The following is a 20,059-nucleotide window of genomic DNA, read 5'->3' on the forward strand; positions in this document are numbered from 1 at the left end:
GCGAGGGGAGCGGAGCCCCGGGAACGCGCTGGCGGCGGGCCTCAGGGTTCAAGCGCTCGCCCCGCGGCTCAGTGAAGCTTTCGTTCAGCTGCGAGTAACGGTCGGTCGGAATTGAGAACCTTTCCCCTAGGGACGGTGGGATGGTGTCCAGTTTTTCGGGCTCTTAGCCCCCGGGCTTCAATCTTCGTCCCTCCCCTCCTGCCCTTCAGAATAGTGACGAGCTAGGCCTTCTGTCAGCCCTTCACTGTGAAGCTCTTGACGCGCGCCCTGACTGTCCAGGTGACAGCGGTGGCGACAGGGACGTTGGGGTCGCTATTACAAAGCCGCCCTGGCCCGGAATTGGCAGGAAGAACCGCTGCGGTTGGTGCTGGTCGCCGGCCTCCTGCAGTGTTGAGGGCTCGCCGGGCGCTCCCGGGAGGAGAGTGGGTGTCTGCTGGTGGAGAGAGAAGTGAGTCGGAAGTTAGAGCCCTGGCGCGGCGCCCTTCCCTCGCCGCCGGCTGACTCGCGGGTGCCTCTTCTCGCCTCCCCGCCGCGGCAGAAGCTCTGCCTGCCGTTCTGGAAGGTGTGGAGACGCGTGTAGCGCTGAGACGACGCTGTCTGCACCTGAGCTCTGGGCGGCGGGAGGCGTCTCACTCTTACTGCGGGTGTCGTGGCGACGCCGGGAGGCGAGGGGCGCAGAGGGGTGATGGGACCCGCTCGCCTTTCTCTGCCCCTCCTCCGCCCCTCCTCCCACACCGTAACGCGAAGAGGAGAGGAAGTCCATCGTAGGTCTTTTGAGAGTATCAGGAGGTTGTGGGTGTGAAAGGGCTTTCCAAAATGTGGATTCCTGTACAAGTCCGAGATCTTCCTTGTCGGTCCGGGCGGCGAGACGGAACGCACGCGAAGCAGCCAGTCAATAACCTCACACAATGTTTTGTTTTGGTTTCTCCCCCCGCCCCCTGATGCAGCCGAATACTAACTGTTGACCAGGCTCAGAAAGGGACACGCTAACCCAAGAGAGCAGCCTGGAAGAAGCTAACTTTGACCCAGGTCATAAAGGTAGTGAACTAAATATAGTTTATGGTTTCAGCCGAGTCATTGATTTATCAAAGCAGTAAATCGGATCCACTTAGACTATTGATCTAAGACTATGAGGACATTTTAGTTTCCCAGAACTTAAAGGGGAAATTAAATAATATTGTCACTTTAAAATATAATTTGGACAGGGCGGGCTGGGGGTGCCTAGGTGGCTCAGTCAGGTAAGTGGGGGATACTTGATTTCGGCTCAGTTCAGGATCTCATGATCCAGCCCCCGCCACAGTGGGCATGGAGTCTGCCTAGAATTCTCTCTCTCTGTCCCTCCTCCCTTCCCTTTCTAAAAAAAATTACAAAAATAAATAAAAATATGATTTGGATGATTAGCAGGCTCTGAGGATTGTGGTATTTACCCAAAATGTGAAGAGCTGAGTACCTACTCTATTATTATCACAGAAACCTCTGTCCCTAATCCCTAACTTTTTCAGGGTAAACACTAGGCAGAATTACAAGTGGACAATTACACTGTGCTTCCCTTGCACTTCTTTCTCTCTGCAAGAGAATTTAATCATTATTAAAGTATAAATGATTAATAAAACTGAGGTCTCTCCTGGGAGATTATATTTTTACAGTTATTTAAGTCTTAATCCACAGCAGTGGTTAAAAACCACCACATAAACCAACCAAGATGGAGGGAAGCTTTTTGGGTTGTTGTGAGTCCGCTACAACCTTGTAAAACTACCAGTATAGTCATGTATTTTTTGTAAGGCTGACACCATTTCTTACTGCCTCGGTTTTCAAACTTGTAAAAGTGAATAGCACAACTTGGTGCTCACCTACCACTAGATCTGAAATGAAAATATTATGATCATGATGATATGGATTCTACAATGAATTCTCTCTTGATTTGGAGTAGTGTGGTATGGCAGAAGGAGTCTCAAGAACTCAGGCCCACTTCATTTTATAGACTGAATCTACTCAGGTCTTTTCTCCTGTTCTGTGAAATCTCATTCTCAGATTATTTAAATGAAACCATTTCTAGATGTTATTTTGAAAGACTATTGTCTTAAAATGATGAGTCCTTGGAGCCTTCAGGCAATAACTTTCTTTTAATCAAACAAATTCTTAAGGCAACCTTTATCAGTTATCCAGTTTCTTAGATCACTGTTTTCCTCTGGTTGGTTACACACAGATAGCCTTCTGCATTATTGAAAAACTAGAAATTAGGTGTGATATTGCATGCTTAACAAGAGGGGGCATTCAAAAAGTAAGGGCCAGAAAGAAGCAAGCTGTACACCAGAAACATGAAAGCAAAAAATAAATTATTTATAGACATTGAAGTTGAAAGGGATCCCAATCCAACTTTCTATCCATCACATGAATCTGCCTCCTAGCATAGGCATAATAATAGTTTTCGTCATTGAGTTGTTGACCACTCTTCTCAGTGCTTCTATGTAAATTCACTTAAATGACAAATTACTTGGTGTAAGGTCCACATATTTTCCTATGTTAATCATATTTTTATGAATGTATTGCATTATCCTGGCATTTTGAAATGAGCTGGACAGTTAACAGCTTTATATAGATTATCACCCAATGTAAATTATTTTGCTTTTCTATTCTAACTTTCTTACTGTTCTTTGACTTTCCTGAACAATTACCTGGACTATTCTTGGTTTTCCTTTCTGTGCCCCAGTGGCTTTCTTAACCTTTTGTGTGATAGAACTAAGGTTTTTTGGCAGAAGTTGTGTTTTTGGTTTTTTTTTTTTAAGATTTTATTTGTCAGAGCAAGAGAGAGCACAAGCAGGGGGAGTGGCAAGTAGAGGGAAAAGCAGGCTCCCTACTGAGTAAGGAGCCCGATGCAGTACTTGATTCCAGGACCCTGGAATCATGACTTGAGCTAAAGGCAGACACTTAACCAACTGAGCCACCAGGTACCCCTTGACACAAGTTTTTAGTGCATATCTCATTCCTCCCAATAATCCAATGAAGCAAGTACTGTCGTCCCCATATTCATATGAGGAAACTGATATATAGAGAAGTTAAATAATTTATCCAAGGGCCCACAGCCCTGAGCAGATCCTGGAATAAAACATGTTTTTGTTTTTGTTTTTTTCCTCACTCTAGGGCCTTAGTTTTCAACCACCAAATTCTGAGAGAAAAAAACAGTCCCTGACATCAAGAGGATGACCTGGTGCTATCAGCCCAGGTCTTGGTGTTGCTAGGAGCTGGCCTGGCATAGCTAGGCCTTGATGTCTCCTATGGAACATAAACTGTTTCAGAGAATGTCAACATCAGAAAAGGCCACTGTATAACCATGATGGATCAGGACAAAAATAAGACTATTCCATAACCATTTCTGGACATAGACAGAAACATGAACCTATCCAAGCCACCAAATAGAAAACGCAAACTGAAAATATCAAATAATGTGAGTGACTGTTACTTCTTCACCAGCTACAGCTTTAGCCTCGTGCTAGTCTTTCCACTTTCCACAAAAGATTTATTAAGATACCCAACCATAGACTTACCACTGCTTCCTGACAGCATACAGTTTAAAGTTCCCCAAATGAGCTAACACAAATCCAAATCTTAATCTTAAGTCCTTCCTCTTACTGAGATGCCTCACTGCTGCCCATAGTGTGTGCTCTCCCTCACTGAAATGAGTAATAAGGTGGTGCCTCAGTGGGTTAAGCCTCTGCCTTCAGCTTAGGTCATGATCTCAAGGTCCTGGGATCAAGTCCCACATTGGGATCTCTGCTCAACAGGGAGCCTGCTTCCTCCTCTCTCTCTCTGCCTGCTTGTGATCTCTCTCTGTCAGATGAATAAATAAAATCTTAAAAAAAAAAAAAAAGAAATGAGTAATAAGTGTATGTTGTTAAACCACTGATGTGTTCCTGGTGATCCCTGGCTAGAGAGCACTGATAGTTCTTTCTGGACTGTCCTATACAATGCATACCTACAGAGCAGAAAGCACGCTACTTACACATCTCTGCCAAAGAAAGTGGGAATTCTTCTCCTATCTCTAGCCATAAGATTGTCAGCTAAATGCTGTCCTTCACTTTTGTAGATTCTATATAGAGTGTTTGATAGATGGAATCTTACCGAAAAACAATGAAAAGAAAAGAAAATGTTGGAATAATTGAACATTATTTTGCAAGAAGAAAAGAACAACCTGTCAACCCATAGTACTTGCTTCATGGATTATTGGGAGGAATGGGATATGCGCTAAAAACAAAATAACTGAAAATGGGTCATAAATCTAAACACTTTCAGAAGAAAACAGGAGAAAATCTTTGTGACCCTAGGTTAGGCAAAAAATTTCTTACACCACCCAAAGTTCCATTAAAAGATTAATTTAGAATAATGTCTGCTCTTTGGATATTAGTGTTTAGAAAATGAAAAGTAACATACTGAGAGAAAATATTTGCAAAACATATCTGATAAATGACTGTATCCAGAATACATGAAGAACTCCTACAACTCAATAAAAAGACCAGTTTTTAAAACATTGGGGTACTTGGGACACCTGGGTGTCTCAGTTAAGCATATGACTTCAGCTTAGTTCATGATCTCAAGATCTGGAGATTGAACCTTATGTCGGGCTCCCCACTCAGCAGGGAGTGTCCCTGCTCCCTCTGCTCCTCCCCTTGCCTTCATGCTCTCTCAAATAAATCTTTTTTTTTTAAGATTTTTATTTATTTGATAGAGATCACAAGTAGGCAGAGAGGCAGGCAGAGAGAGAGGGGGAAGCAGGCTCCCCGCTGAGCAGAGAGCCCAATGTGGGGCTCAATCCCAGGACCCTGAGATCATGACCTGAGCCGAAGGCAGAGGCTTAAACCACTGAGCCACCCAGGTGCCCCAAATAAAATCTTTTTTAAAAATTGGGGTAGTTGAATGATCACCACAGGAGATAAATGGATGGCAAAAGAATTCATTAGTCATTAGGGAAATGCAAATCACATTGAAATACTACTCTTTGGTCAAAATAAAAATAATTCCAGGGGCACCTGGGTGGCTCGGTGGGTTAAGCCTCTGCCTTTGGCTCAGGTCGTGATCTCAGGGTCCTGGGATCAAGCCTTGCATCAGGCTCTCAGCTCAGCGGAGAGCCTGCTTCCCCCATCTCTGCCTGCCTCTCTGCCTACTTGTGATCTCTCTCTCTGTCAAATAAATAAATAAGATCTTTAAAAAATAATTCCAAGTGCTGTTGAGGTTATGGAGCAACTAGAACTCCCAGACATTGTGGGTGGGACTATAGGAAATAGTAGAGTGACACTTGAGTAAAATTTGGTAGTTTTTTTTTCTAAGATTTTGTTTATTTATTTGATAGCAGGGAGCCTGATGGGGCTTAATCGCAATATGACTGGGCCAAAGGCAGCCGCTTAACCGACTGAGCCACCCAGGTGCCCCAATCAGGCAGTTTCTTATAAAGTTAAACATAAGCTTACTATATGGCCCAGCAATACCATTCCTAGATATTTACCCAAGAGAAATGAAAACATGTTTACACAAAAACTTGGATGTACTTTTTATAATAACCAAAGACTGGAAACAATCCAAGTGCCTTTTAATTGCTGAATGGATAAGCAAATAGTAGTTTGTATATACAGTGGAATGTATTCACAGTAAAAGGAACAAACTACTGATATAACAACATAATCTCAAGTGTATTCTTCCAAGTGAAAGATGCAAATTCAAATATCTATATACTGGTGTTTCCATGTATATGACATTCTGTAAAAGTCAAAACTATATGGAAAGAAAACAGATTAGTGGTTGCATGGGAGTTGGGAAGTGTTGACTATAGAGGGGCTTAAGGGACTTTTTAGGGTGAAGCAACTTTTCGGTATCTTGAATGTGATGTGGGTTACACATTGTATCTTTCAAAACTCAAGAGTTTTGGGGCACCTGGGTGGCTCAGTTATGCACTTGCCTTCGATTCATGATCCCAGGGTCTGGGGATTGAGCCCCACAGCAGGCTTCTTGCTCAGCAGGGAGCTTACTTCTCCCCCTCTCTCTGCCTGCCACTCCCCCTGCTTTTGCACTCACTCTCTCTCTCTCTCTGTGTCTGTCAAATAAATAAATAAATAAAATCTTCTAAAAAATCACCCTCAAAGAGTTTTGAAGAAATCTTAGAAGCAATTTTATTGCATGTCAGTTATATTTCAATAAGCCTGATTTTAGAAAAATGTTGAAATGGAAGAAAAGTTGAGATGAGGTAGGGCCACGGGGCACTATGAATACAAAGACAACAGTAGCCTACCTGATAATTAAATTCTAAATCTTAAAAAGATAAATTATTAGTGCATAATCCACATTATGAAACAACTTGTCCTTTTTTTCTTGTAGAGTAAGTTCATAGTACGTTGAAATGTTTTTGTAGAGGGGTGCCTGGGTGGCTTAGTCAGTTAAGCATCTGACTCTTGATTTTGGCTCAGGTCATGATCTCAGGGTCCTGGAATCAAAACTTGTGTCAGGCTCCCCACTCAGTGGGGAGTCTGCTTGTCTTCCTCTCCCTCTGTCCCTCCCCCATGCTTGTGCTCAAGCTCTCTTTCTCTCATATAAATAAATCTTAAAGGGGGGGGGACTATTTGGTTTATAATAGAGTAACTTAAAGCTGCAGTTGAAAGTTACTGCCAACTAATTATGAATCAGAAATTAAGATAAAACATCTCTGAAACTAAGAATTGTGGGAAAATATATTTGGATTTCAAAAACTCTGATTTACAGCTTTGCAGGAAGATGTTTATTGCAAAATGAGTTTCCTAGTGCTGTACTGTAGAGGTAAAGGCATTTGAGAGCCTACCAGGGCCACTAGTGGTCAAGTAGGCAAAAGTAGGTAAAAACGTAGAAGCAAATTGAGCATCTTTGAACTCGGCTTGTGTCACTGACGGGATGTTCATGAAGTGGGCATGCTACGAAATGCTCCCCTTTAGGAGCATATGTGGCTGCTCTCCTTTGGACCTAGGAAAAGGGAATAAAGATGAGAATATTTGCTTATCCATTCACCAATTAAAAGGCACTTAGAGTGTTTCCATTTGGGGGCTCTTATAAATTGTGTGTCCAGGTTTTTTTTGTTTTTTTTTGTGTGTGTGTGTGTGTGAACATCCTTTCATTTCTCTTGGGTAAGTATCTCGTTTAAGGAAGATTTCAAATGCGCTAATACTTTTATAACCTCTAACATGTTATGTGGAGATCTAGCAGAGATACAGGTGGATTAATCTGAGATTAATTTCTCAGTCAATGCTAATGGCCCATCCTGGATGTCACCCACTAGTGCGCAGAAGGCCTCCTTTTAATGGACTTTCTCATTTCCCTTTTCTACAGTGGCAGTGGTGGCCAGGGTCTTCATTCTGCTTAAGTCCTCCAGGTGCCTTCTAAGAAGCAGTTAAAGAAGACTGCACAGTACCTGGAAACCTTCCAGGCTGCAGAATTCAGCCTCACTCATAGTTCCCTCGGTGAATATGAAACTTCTATCAGATTGCCATAGAGTTGTCTGCTTAAAGGGTCTCAATGTGCCAGGTTGGTTTATCCACCAACTCTTCCAGCATCAGTAGCTACTGTTGACTTTGCTTTCCTGAAGTATCTTGACAGTGATTCAAGAAATTTTTCCTGAAGGAGAAAAATTTTGGAGTCAAGCACTTCATATCCAGTATGTCTTTGGGGTCAACCAGTTGTACTTTCATATCTTTCATAAAGTCATTTTTAATTTGTATATTCCTAGTTAGGGATTCCATATCATCAGATTTCCCTGGCATCGCTTCTTTCTGCTCAGCTATAGTGAATTTTAAAGAAAAATCTCCTTCTGACTTAGCCCCATTTTTTTTATCCCTGAATTCAAGTTCCTCTTTGGCATTTGTCAGTTCCTTTTCCTGTTCTGCAGTTCTGTCTGAGTTTCCTAACCCAGAACTGGGACAGAGAGTCTATAATTGCTTAAAGATTCTTTTATTTCTTCAGTCAATTGATCTTCTTTTCTTCTTGCAGCCACTGAAATTTTGTCTGGCTCTTCTCTCCTTATATGACTTAGAATTTTTTCAAGCCCAGTGTAGTCTGCATTTTTTTGCAGTCTCCCCGCCCCAGCCCCTCCATGGTCAGAAGAGACAGCACAGGCTACAATGTCTACACTAAAGGTAGTGTTTTCTCTTCCCAATAGTTCCAAAAAGGGGGAAATTCAATTATTGAAAAGAAAATAACAAATTTTTTTAAAGATTTTATTTATTTATTTATTTTAGAGAGAGAGTGAGAGCAAGTGAAGAGGGGGAGGGGGAAGGGAGAGGGAGAAAGAATCTGAAGCAGACTCTATACCGAGTGCAGAACCCAATGCAGGGCTGGATCTCAGGACCCTGAGCTGAAACCAAGAGTCAGATGCTTAATCCACTGAGCTACCCAATCACCCCAGAAAACAATTTTAATAAAATTTATGGTAGGGTTGAAATAAAGTGGATACTTTAATAGGCTATCTTGAGCTTAGTGAAGAACCATTTTATTGTAGGAAATTGGTTTTTAGAAAGGGATCATTTTGTTGTGAGAAAGAGAAACCCATTTGAGCTAGAGTTAAACAGAGGTGGAATTGGGAAGATGATTGTGTAGACATCTTATGGAAGGCAAGGACAGTAAGTGTAACCAGATCTCATGAAGGTCTGTAACCCTGAACTGGTAGGCTCTCTATGATTGAGGAAGATAATAAAAGTTATCTTTCCATATCCCTTACCAGATTAGCTTCAAACCAGCTTTCCTGCTAGAATTATTGGGACTCAAGTCTGCCTAGAGAAAACAACTTATTTAAAAACAACCCTGTTTAAATGTGGTTTCTACCCCTGGTTCCACCCTCTAGAGTAGTAGAATGCTAAGTATCCTATAGCTTGATTCTGCTGCAGGCCCTGCCCTTCCTATGGGCTGTTTGGCTTTGGTTTCTCTTTGAATAGTTTCTCTTATTAGTTGAGGGAACTGCTGTAGCCTTTGTTTCTTGTAACCAGAAGAATCTAACAAAAACATTGGGTGTTTCTTACATACCATCCGTGTGTTTAGCACTAGAAGATAGGTGATACAAATCTTATCCCCAAGTAGTTCACTCTTAAGGCAAGACATAGGCATTTATAAATCATTGAAGAATAATACAAATAAATGTCAAATGAGTGGTCTGACAGTGAGGACTGAATGAATACAGAAAAGAGAGATCTGGATGTAGCCTGCAGAGAGCTTCTAAGATAAGGAGGTGGGAGGAAGTTATTTCTTAGTAAGTAGTAAGTGCCTACTTTCACAAGGACTTGAGCTGGATACTTTTAAGTAGGCAGAGTGGAATGATTATTATTTTCCACTCACATCCAGTATAAATATTAGACCCACAAAGGGAACTAGTAGTAAAAACTTCACCTTGGGACAAAACACCCAAAATGGTAGCAGAGTTCACCTGACAGAAGCCTTTTCAATGATAAAGAGTTAAATGGCAATGGGTGAAGATGAGCAAGGTAGAGCTTTAAGAAAAATGCACAGTAGAGCAGCATAGGGTCTTTATTGTCATCGGTAATAGGTTAAAAGAACCTGTATGTTTACCCTGGGATGGGGGACTTACTGAGTTAACATTTTCTATTTGACCCAGAGCACAGTATGGTTGTCTGGGATTTGTGTGAACTTCAGTAAGAGAGCCTCTCAATTAGGCCTGTGTTGGGGAACTACTTCCCACCTATGATTTAGGCAATACTGAATGCATTATAAAGGGTATGGTTTCTCTTTTACAGCTGAAGATAAAGAAAAACCCGAGGATATCTAGGATCTTAAATCCTCTATAACCAGGGAAGACAGATTTCTCCTAACATGAAATACTAATATCAAACAATATGCAAAGGCAAATGAATTCCAAGAGAGGAAACCCTGTTTTAGAGCAACTTTTGAAATCTGTCATATATACTCACATAGAATTTGAGGGAAATAACCACAAATCCTTCACCAAAGTGTGAAGGAGCCAACATTAATCTCTCCCTAGGTCTAAAAAACTGCCAAGCTAAAATTTGTTATCACTGACTCCTTGACCTACTTTCCTTCTTTGCTTTGAGGGCACATCCTTACATGGGGTCTAATCATTTATTTGCCAAGAGATTAATTAGCTTTTCAGAGCCTCTGTGCTAGTTAATACTCCCAAAATAGACCACTAGTCCCACAGCCCATTGCTTCCTAGGAAGATGGATTATAGGAGTGACAAAATTTGAGCAAACTATATCTGTCAGTGCCGCTATGCTTATGAAAGATGTGACCTCCAACCCTTTCAGCTCAGTTGTTCTCTAGTGTGTTGTTTTAATTATGCTCCCCCTTCCTTCAAGATTCCTGGAGCCTTGAGTAGATAAACCTAAGTTTCAAGGTGATGTGACTAGCAATATGATATGGTGAATCAAAGTCCAGGTGCTATAACAGACTTGGGTTTTAATCATGACTCTGCTTCTTTGATCAGGTTACCTGTCTGGGCTTCTTTTCCCTGATCTCTAAAATGTAGACTGATTGATAGTCCTCATCTCCTAGGATTGTGATGATGCTCAAGGAACAATGTATTAAACTGCTTACCCACAGAGTAAATATTCCATATATAGGAGCTGCTTGTATTGTGATGGACAGTTGAAGGCACAACATCTTCTGCCTTCAAGCTATTGAGGCTTGAGGGCTCATTGGATCCACTGGGGCTGTCAGAGCTTCAGGGGAGCTGAGAAACATGGATGTCTTTGACTAAATTGTTGATCAATGTAGCAGAATCTGAATTTTTCCTACTATACCCAAATGTGAAAACATATAGCCCTCTATTCGTATAACTTGCCTTGATGCTCTGATTCCCTCTGGTGGCAGAGGAAAAATCATAAATTGCCAGCTCTTATAGGTAACTCAGTCTCTTTCCATAATAAAGAGTTAATTTAGAGTCTACTTAGCCTCCTTAGGGATAAATGCTTAGTTTTTCAGGGTGGTCTTCCCCACCATACCCCTTCACAAAGGGGCTGCGTGTTGTACAGGATGACCTCATGGCAAGGTAGAAGAGGTGGCTGCTCTGTGAATGGGTTCTTGGGCTCTCTACTAGGTCTTTACTGGTGTTTTAGGCTCCATACAAATCTCATGTTTTAGTGCCTTCTCATCTTGATTTCGAAACATTAAGTCGCAGGGCTCAACTCAGGCTTCAGATATCTTAATCAAAAGTAACCCCCTAGGGGCGCCTGGGTGGTTCAGTAAACCTGTGCCTTCTGCTCAGTAATCTCAGGTCCTGGGATTGAGTCCCGCATTGGGCTCTCTGCTCAGCAGGGAGCCTGTTCCCCCCACCAACCCACCTGCCTCTCTGCCTTCTTGTGATCTCTGTCAAAGAAAGAAAGAAAGAGAAGTAACCCCCTAGATTGAGTAACTTTAGTTACTCCTCTAGTTCTTGTATTGTGGCTTTAAATATTATGTATAGGCCAGTTACTCCTAAAGTAATACCTTAGTCCAGACCTCTCCCTTGAACTCCAGGCTTGTATATATAAGTGCTTGTCTATAGAAGTCTGCAGTTAAGAAGTCTGCAAATAAGACTAGGCATGACTGAAAGCACAGTTAGGGGCATAGAGATTAGAAATGAGAAAAGAAAAGGCTAGAGCAAATGGCAAATAATAAAAGACAGGCAAAATACTTAATTCTCCCCTAAGAAGAAAAGCAGAACAGCAGAACATAAAAATACTTATAAGCAAAATTTTAAAATATATTTTTTCTGGGAAAAAAACCTGAAATCTACATTTTAACTGATACATAATAATTTAGGGAAAATTTGCTCAATAATGCCCAACACAATATTTTATTAAAACCATTGGACATTAAAAGATAAAGAATATGACTTCAAGAAGAAAACAGCATAAAATACTCATGATCTTGGGTTAGAAAAAGTACAACACCAAAATCACTTCCAGAAAAGATAAAATTGATAAACTAGACGTCATCAAAATAGAACTTTTGTACTTCATGATACACCATTGGAATAGAAAGACAAACCTCAGAGAAAATATTCGCAAATCTTATATCTGATACAGGAGTTGTATCCAGAATATAGAAAGACCTTAATAATAAAAAAGACAACACAATTAAAAAACCCAATGAGCAAAATATTTTATTATTTTTTTAAGATTTTATTTATTTGACAGAGTGAGAGATCACAAGTAGGCAGGGAGGCAGGCAGAGAGAGAGGGTGGGAAACGGGCTCTCCACTGAGGAGAGAGCCTGCTGCGGGGCTTGATCCCAGGACCCTGAGATCATGACCTGAACTGAAGGCAGAGGCTTAACCCACTGAGCCACCCAGGCGCCCTGAACAAAATATTTTAATAAGCATTTTACCTGTAAAAGATATATGAATGACTAATAAATACCTGAAAAGATGTGTAAAATCACTAGTCATTAGGGAAATGAAAATCAAATATATTGAGATACCACTTCACACCCACAAAAACGGCTATTATTAAAAGATAGGCTACAATCTATGGTGATTTTACTATAGTCCTAGAGAAACTAGAACCCTCAGACATGGCTGGTGGGGGTATAAAATGGTACAACCATTTTGGAAAACAGTTTGGCAGTTTTTTAAAAAGGTAAACAAACTTACATATGACCTAGCATTTCCATTGCTAGGTATCTGCCCAAGAGAAATAAAAAGCAAATATTTTCACAGAGACTTGTACACAGAGGTTCCTATGATTGGCAATAGCCTAAGTGTAGAAATGACCAGAATGTTCATCAGCTGGTGAATAGATAAAATATAGTAGTCAATTCTCATTATTCATGGGTTCCGCAAAAGCAGATTTCCCTGCTTGCTAAAACCTATTTGTAACCTCAAAATCACTCAGAATTTCCAGGCCATTTTTGGATATGCACATGTGCAAAGTGGCAGAAAATTTGAGCCACCCAACGAACATGTTCCCGCTGAGGTCAGACAAGGTGACATTCTGCCTTCTCGTTTCAGTCCTGTTCCTATACACAGTTGTCCTTTTGCAGTCTATTTAATGCCATGTTTTTCACATTTTTTTGGTGCTTTTTGTTGGTGATTTTGTTTAAAAAGGCATCCAAGCCTAGGGCTGAAGTGCTGGCTAGCATTCCTAAGCACAAGAAGGTTGTGATGCACCTTGTGGAGAAGAAGACGTGTTAGAGAAGCTTCATTTAGGCATAAGCTATAGTGCTGTTTTCCATGAGTTCAGTGGTTTTTTTTTTTTTAGATTTTATTTTATTTATTTATTCGACAGAGAGAGAGCAAAAGAGCACAAGTCAGGAGACAGAGGGAGAGGGAGAAGCAGGCTCTCTGCTGAGCAGGAAGCCCAATGCAGGGCTCAATCCCAGGACCATGGGATCATGACCTGAGCCAAAGGCAGCTGCTTAACCAACTGAGCCACTTGGGCGCCCCCATGAATTCAATATTAATGAATCAACACTAAATAGTAAATATGGTGTCTTTAGACAGAAACACGTACAAAACAAAGTTACATATTATTAGCTGATGAAAATGACACGTTGCAGGAACCTAACCCTGCATTTCCCCTAAGGTCAATAATTCAGTATTCGCTAAATTCAGTGTTTGGAATGATTTTGTAGAACATAACTACCAGGAATAATGAGAATAGGCTCTGTATCCATACAATGGAGTACTGTTCAGCAGTTAAAAAGGACCAAACCACTGATCGATGCAACAACATACATGAACCTCAAAGACACGCCATGTATGTAGGAAGAATGGGAAATTGAGACCCAAAGGAACATGACAATTCATAATATACAATTAGATAATTTTATTATTATTATTATTTAAAGATTTTATTTATTTATTTATTTATTTGACAGAGATCACAAGTAGGCAGAGAGGCAGGCAGAGAGAGAGGAGGAAGCAGAGTCCCTGCTGAGCAGAGAGCCCGATGCAGGACTCGAGCCCAGGACCCTGGGATCATGACCTGAGCCAAAGGCAGAGGCTTTAACCCACTGAGCCACCCAGGCACCCCGGATAATTTTATTATTGAGCAAAAAAATGCCACAATGTAGACAAGTTACAAGTGGCTACAAAGCTACAGTGGATTTTTAGTTCTATTTATCTGGAATTAAACCTAAAGTTGTTATACAGCATTCTTTTTTTCTTTTCTTTTTTTTTTTTTTTTTTTTTTTTTTTTGGTCCTGCGAGGAGCCTGACCTCAAAGACACGCCATGTATGTAGGAAGAATGGGAAATTGAGACCCAAAGGAACATGACAATTCATAATATACAATTAGATAATTTTATTATTATTATTATTTAAAGATTTTATTTATTTATTTATTTATTTGACAGAGATCACAAGTAGGGATCGTGGCCTGAACCAAAGGCTGTTGCTTAACGGACTGAGTCACCCAGCTGCCCTCCCCCCATCTTATTTTTAATAGATAAAGCAATTTTTTCAATTTGTGTTACTCGATATATTGAGCTTACTCTGACATCATCTTTTTACGATTCTTAATCAGGCTTACTCTGACGTCCTGATTTTCATAATCAATCAGATTTACTTTCATATTCTGTTCTTCATAACTTTTATCAGCACCTCCTCTGGCTGCCTCTGCTAGTGCATCTGGTACATACAAGCCATTACATGCTTCAACATTCCTCAATAACATTTCCCACTTGTGAAAGAATCCAGATGCAAAAGACTACACATTACATGATCTCATTTCTGTGACTTTTCCAGAAAAGGCAAATCCCTTTTGATTTTTTTTTCAAAGATTTTATTTTTGAGTAATCTCTATACCCAACCTTGGGCTCAAACCCACAAGCCTGAGATCGTGCTCTATCGACTGACCCATCCAGGTGCCCTGGCAAATCTCTTTTTAAAACTGGGATATAGGGGCGCCTGGGTGGCTCAGTGAGTTAAGCCGCTGCCTTCGGCTCAGGTCATGATCTCGGTCCTGGGATCGAGCCCCGCATCGGACTCTCTGCTCAGCAAGGAGCCTGCTTCCTCCTCTCTCTCTCTCTCTGCCTGCCTCTCTGCCTGCTTGTGGTCTCTCTCTGTCAAATAAATAAATAAAATCTTTAAAAAAAAATGGGATATAATTGGCATGTATTGTTGCGTCAGTTTTAGGTGCACAACATAATGTTTCAGTAGATGTATAGATTGTGAAGTGATCACCACAAGAAGTTTAGTTAACATCCATCACCATGCATGGTTACATTTTTTTTCTTATGAGAATTTTTAAGACCCACTCTCCTAGCAACTTTCCAGTGTGCAGTACAGTATTGTGAAGCCTACTGTACCTTAAATCACAGGACTTACTTGTAACTGGAGGTTTGTATTGCACCACCTTCATCCATTTCTCTTGCCCCCTCACGCTCCACCTCTGGCAACCACTAATCTGTTCTCTGTATCGCTGAGTGGCATTTTGTAAAACACTTGTTTGTTTCTTTAGATTTCACATGTAAATGAGATCATACGGTATTTGTCTTTTTCTTTATGACGTATTTCACTTATACTGCCCTCAAGTTGCATCCACATTGTTCCAAATGACAGAATTTCCCTTTTTATGGGCAGTTTTCCATTGTATATGTATGCCACATTTTCCTTATCCATTGATGGACACTTAGGTTGTTTCCGTGTCTTGGCTATTGGAAATAATGCTATACTGAATAAATGGGGGTGCAGATATCTTTTTGATAGTGATTTTGTTTTCTTTGAATCCATAATGGGGTTGCTGAATCACATATTAGTTCTATTAATTTTTTGAAGAACTTCTATAGTCTTTTCCATCGTGGCTGTACTAATTTATATTCCCACTAACAGCGCCCAGGTGTTCCTTTTTTTCCACATTATTGCCAATACTTGTTAGTTCTTGCCTTTCTGATATAGCCATTTTAGCAGGCATGAGGCAATTATCTCATTGTGGTTTTTATTTGCATTTCCCTGATGATTAATGATACTGAGTGTCTTTTCAGGTACATGTTGGCCATCCGTATGTCTTATTTTTGAAAAATGTCTCTTTCAGATCTTCTGCCCATTTAAAAAACCAGGTTGTGCCTTTCTGCCTGTGGACACTGCCAGGTAAGCATTGTTAAAATCTCCCCTCCCACCACCATCATGTGTCAGTCAGAGTCTCCCACAGACCCTGAACAGCTGCGAAGCTCTTCATTGAGGTTTGAGCTCGGCAACAACGATGAGTCTGAGGAGCCGCTAGGAGCAATGGGAACACTTATGGCCTGTGTGGTAATGACAGATCCAAAGACCAAGCACTCCAGAGGCTTTGGGTTTGTCATGTACACCACTGTGGAGACGGTGGATGCAGCCATGAAGGCAGGGCCACACAAGGTGGATGGAAACGTTGTGGAGCCAAAGAGGTCTCTCTCAAGAGAAGATTCTCAAAGACATGGTGCCCACTTCCCTGTGAAAAAGATTTTTGTCAGCATTAAAGAAGACACTGAAGAACATCATCTAAGAAATTATTCTGAACAGTATGGAAAAACTGACGTGACTGACATCATGACTGACTGAGGCAGTGGCCACAAGAGAGGCTTTGCTTTTATAACATTTGATGACCATGACTCTGTACCCAAGACTGTCATTCAGAAATACCACACTGTGAATGGCCCCAACTGGGAAGTAAGGAGAGCCCTGTTGAAGCAAGAGGGGGCAAGTGCTTTATCTGGCCAAAGAAGTCGAGGTAGTTCTGGAAACTTTGGTGGTGGTCGTGGAGGTGGTTTCGGTGGGAATGACAACCGTGGTCATACAGGAAACTTAGATGGCAGTCAAGATGGTGGTGGATATGGTGACAGTGGGGATGGATATCGTGGATTTGGTAATGTTAGAAGCAACTCTGGAGGTGGTGGAGGCTATAATGATTTTGTCAGTTATAATAATCAATCTTTAAAATCTGGACCCATGACAGGAGGATATTTTGGAGGCTGAAGCTCGGCCCCTGTGGTGGTGGAGGCCAATACTTTACTAAATCATGAAACCAAAGTGGCTACAGTGGTTCTAGCAGTAGCAGTAGCAATGACAGTGGCGGGAGGTTTCCATTGCTTCCAGGAAGCAGAGCTCAGTGGGAGAGGAGAGCCAGAGAAATGACAGGGAAGCTACAGGTTACAACAGATTTGTGATCTCAGCCAAACACAGTGGTGGCAGGACCGAGCTATTACAAAGAAAACATGTTTTAGACAATACTGATGTGTATGGGCAAAAAACTCAGTGTCTGTATTTGTGACTGATTGTTTAACAGGTTATTTTAGTTTCTGTTCTATGGAAAGTGTAAAGCATTCCAAGAAAGGGTTCTAATGTAGTTTTTTTTTTTTTCACCCATGCTGTTGATTGATAAATGTAATCGTCTGATCATGATGCTGAATAAATGTGTCTTTAAAAAAATTAAAAACAAAAAATAAAAAATAGATCATTTTCCTATTGGGTTGTATGAATTCTTTATACTTTTTAATATTAGCCCCTTATCAGGCATGTGATCGGTAAACATTTTCTTCCAATCTGTAGGTTGCCTTCTCATTTTGTTGATGGTTTCCAGAAACTTTGTGGTTTTATGTAGTCCCACTTGCTTATTTTTGCTTTTGTTGCCTTTGCTTTTGGTGTCAAATCCAATAAATCATTGCCAAGAGCAATGTCTAGGAGCTTACTACCTATGTTTTTTTCTAGAAGTTTTATGGTTTCAGGTCTTATGTTTGAGTCTTTGATCCATTATGAGTTAATTTTTGTGTATGGTGTAAAGTAGTGCCCCAGTTTTATTCTTTTGCAAATGGCTCTCCAGTTTTCTCAATATGTATTGAAGAGACTGTCCTTTTTTCATTATATATTTTTGATTTTTTGTTGTAATTAATTGACCACCTATGCATGGATTTATCTCTGGGTTTTATTCTGTTCCACTAATCTATATGTCTGTTTTTATGCCAATACCATACTATTTTTATTACTATTGCTTTGAAACATAATTTGAAATCTGGAAATGGGATACCTCCAGCTTTGTTCTTTTTTTCTCCAGATTGCTTTGGCTCTCCAGGGTCTTCTGTGGTTCCATACAAATTTTTATATTTATTTGTTCTATTTCTATGAAAAATACCATAGGGATTTTGATAAGCACTGCACTGAGTCTGTAGATTGCTTTGGGTGGTATGGACTTTTTTTTTTTTTTTAAAGATTTTATTTATTTATTTGACAGAGAGAGATCACAAGTAGGCAGAGAGGCAGGCATAGAGAGAGAGGAGGAAGCAGGCTCCCTGCTGAGCAGAGAGCCCGATGCGGGACTCGATCCCAGGACTCTGAGATCATGACCTGAGCCGAAGGCAGCGGCTTAACCCACTGAGCCACCCAGGCACCCTGGTATGGACTTTTTAACAATATTAATTCTTCCCCAAAAACCCAATATTAATTCTTCAGTTCATGAGCATGGAATGTCTTTCTACCTTTTTGCATCTTTTTCAGGTTCTTTCACCAGTGTCTTATAGTTTTCAGTGTATGGTCTTTCGTCTCCTTGGTTAAATTTATTCCTAGGCATTGTATTTTATTTTATTTATCTTAAAAAAATATTTTTTTAATTTTATTTATTTATTTGACAGACAAAGATCACAAGTAGGCAGAGAGACAGGCAGAAAGAGAGGAAGGGAAGCAGGCTCCTGGCCAAGCAGAGAGCCCCATGCGGGGCTTGATCCCAGGACCCTGGGATCATGACCTGAGCCGAAGGCAGAGACTTTAACACACTGAGCCACCCAGGTCCCCCAATTTATCTTAAAATTTTTTTTTAATTTTTTTCTTAGTAATCTCTATACCCAGTGTGGGGCTTGAACTCATGACCCCGAGATTAAGAGTCATATGCCAGCCAAGAGTCCCCTCTTCCTAGGTATTTTAATCATTGTGATTCAGTTGTAAATAGGATTGTTTTCTTAACTTCTCTTTGTGATATTTCATTATTCATGTATAGAAATGCAATTGATTTTTGCATATTGATATCGTATCCTGCAACTTTACTGTATTTGTTAGTTCTAACAGTTTTTTTGGTGGAGTCTTTAGTGTTTTCTATATATAGTATCTTATCTACAAATAGAAATAGTTTTACTTCTTCCTTTCTGTTTTGAATGGCTTGTATTGTTTTTTTTTTTCTTTCCTAATTCATCAGTTAGGACTTCTAGTACGATGTTGAATAAGAGAAAAGGCAAATCTTGTAAGGATAGAAAGTAGATAGAAAATAGAAAGTTAAGGTGTTTGCCTGGGACAGGGAGTTGTGAATAGAGAGAGATTGCAAATGGGCACAAGGGATCTTTTTGGAGTGATGAAAGTGTTCTAATAATGGATTATGGTAACGGTTGCAGAACTATGTAAATTTACTAAAAATTATTATATCGTTCACTTAAAGTGAGCAAATATTATGGTATGTAAATTATTCCAGAGAGAGGAAATAAGGAATTATTTAGGCAGCCAGGTAAAAACATCAAGTCACTTTTAAGGGAAAGAAAATTGGATTCTCCTTAGAAACATACAGTTTCTCACAGAAACATTCAATGCCAGAAGACAATGAGACAATACCTACAGAACACACAACAAAAGAAATCGAACCATATCCTATCATATCGAACCAGTCTTTTTCCCATATCCCATGATCTTCTGCAATGTGACCTTGCTACTCTCCCATTAAAAAGTGGGTCTAATTTTTCTCCCTTGGAAATTGGGTGGGCCTTAAGGACTCTCTTGTAATCAAAACAAGGAAGTGAAAGTGATGTTGGCAACTTCCAAGTCTAGGTTAGAAGAAGTCTTGCGGCTTCCGTGTAGGTCCTTTGTAACACTCCCTCCTCCCTAGAATCTCTCTCAAGATGCTCCCTTTAAGAATCCAGATAGTGGGCTGTGAGAAGCCAAACCACCCGGAGACCCACATGGAGATGCTCTGGTTGACAGCTCCAGCTGAGCGTAGATTTCAAATCATCCCAGCCCAGGTGCCAAACTGAGTAAAGAAGACTCCAGATGATTCCAGCCCCCCACTGTTTCGGTGCCCCCCGACCCCACCACAAGAAGTTATAGTCTTTTCCCCAGCTGAGACCCAAACCTCACAGAAACACAGACAATTCATTT

General features: G+C 40.6%; 1 long non-coding RNA gene across 1 annotated transcript; it reads left to right on the forward strand.

Moving 5' to 3' along the window:
- The first annotated feature begins 1 nt into the window (after position 1).
- Positions 2-17,059, forward strand: LOC116592884. The gene is made up of 2 exons (XR_004286643.1): positions 2-100; positions 15,990-17,059. It is a non-coding gene; the product is annotated as an uncharacterized LOC116592884 (long non-coding RNA).
- Positions 17,060-20,059: the final 3,000 nt, after the last annotated feature.

Source organism: Mustela erminea, chromosome 6, assembly GCF_009829155.1.
Source record: "Mustela erminea isolate mMusErm1 chromosome 6, mMusErm1.Pri, whole genome shotgun sequence".
Classification (NCBI taxonomy): Eukaryota; Metazoa; Chordata; class Mammalia; order Carnivora; family Mustelidae; genus Mustela; species Mustela erminea.